Raw genomic sequence first — 1,709 nt, 5'->3', positions numbered from 1 at the left:
TGGCTGCTTCAACAAAGCAGTCAGGCTCAGGTTGCTGGGGTTCGATCCCCACAACTCAAGCCAGCCAAACCTGCCCTGAAGGCATTCGGAGCCAGCCCCCCCCCCAAAAAAAAAAACAACAAAAAATAAAACTGCAGCTTCGGGACAAGAAAAATTATTCAAGCCTTTCCCTTTAAATAAACTAAAAAAAATCCCTAAGTGTTGGAAAGACATAATAAACTCATAAATCCAGACTCTGGTCTTGTCCTTTTTAAAAGGTGAAAGGTTTATGCTATCTGAAGAGAAACCAGAGCCTGGACCTGGCCTTTTCACTGTAAATTTTGCTCTCTCCACCCCTGAGGAGGCAAGGGCATCAGTGGGCAGCAGATCTGAACTTCACACATGCAGAGATGGCTTGAGTTCCGATTCAGCCCGCCAACCAGTGACCTGGCACCACATGATGGGCCCGCATCACAGGTCTCCAGGACACGCAAGGGTGGGTGCAGAGACCCACGCAGAGACCAGTTTGTGTAACATAACAAGATTCTGAAAAGAAAAGAGGAGAGGGGAGGGGAGGGGAGGAGAGCTCTGTGGTAGAGCATCCACCTGAATGAAGTTCTGGGTTTGATCCCCAGAACCAGAGCCACAAGCCTGGTCCTGTCTTCAGTCAGCAGGAAGTTAGGCTCAAGAGAGGCCAGGCTTCTGTCCCCTCAGACAGTCTAGGAGGCTGAGCAATAACCTCTGTGACAATCACCCAGAATAGCCAGAACTGGATTAATAAGATGGTGTCCGTACTTGCTACTGGTCACACAGGGTCATGGCCTCACAGCTGGCTGAATGGCTGCCCAGAGCAGCTCCAACTTCTCAGCTTCCCACAGCCTGAGGCTGTTTTGGGTTGCAGGCCTTGGGGAAAGGGGGGAAGGAGGTGCCCTTTTGTCCCCAGCCCTCTGTCCCCTCTGTCACTTCTCTCAAGTGTCTGCTGAGTGCTTTGTGTGTGCTGGGCCCTGCGATAACCAAAACTGCAGTGACTTCAGGAGGGGCAAGTCCCCCCCACACACAGATAAGATAAACCGGACGTGCATGGGGAAGATATTGGGGGAAGGGTGCTGGGAACCAGTGGCAGCAATGACATTTGCAATGACCAATGAGTGGCCAGAAGGGGGCAGCAAGCTGACTGGCACTGGTACCGGCTTTTCAGGCAGGGAAGAATAAAGCCAAGGCCCTGCTGTATTCACAAAGGGCAGAATGGGCAGTGTGGCTGGTGCCAGGTGAGCCAGGGTGACAGTGACAGAAGAGGCTCAGGCCAAACTGACTGTGGGACCATGGGGACACTACATCATCTGGTGCTATGGCACATGTCTTATAGTCCCAGCTGCTTGGGAGGCTTAGGAGGATGATGAATCATTTGAGCCCAGGGGTTTAAGGCCAGCCTAGGCAAAAGAGCAAGAGCCTGTCTCAAAATAAAAACAAAATACCCTGAGTACCAGGCATGGTTGCGCACACCTGTCATCCCAGCACTCAAGAGGTTGAAGCAAAGGGTCACCATGGCGGTATATGGTGAGGCACGCCTGCAAGCCCCAGCATTTGAGAGGCTGAGGCAGGAGCAAGAGGATCACTGTGAGCTCAAGGCCAACCTGAACTACATAGCAAGACCCTTTCTCAACAACAAAATAAAACAGAGAGAGAGAGAGAGAGAGAGAGAGAGAGAGAGAGAGAGAGAGAGAGAGAGA

The sequence above is a fragment of the Octodon degus genome, unplaced genomic scaffold (assembly GCF_000260255.1).
Source record: "Octodon degus isolate 3935 unplaced genomic scaffold, OctDeg1.0 scaffold00048, whole genome shotgun sequence".
Classification (NCBI taxonomy): domain Eukaryota; kingdom Metazoa; phylum Chordata; class Mammalia; order Rodentia; family Octodontidae; genus Octodon; species Octodon degus.
Note: the sequence above shows the minus strand (reverse complement) of the source record.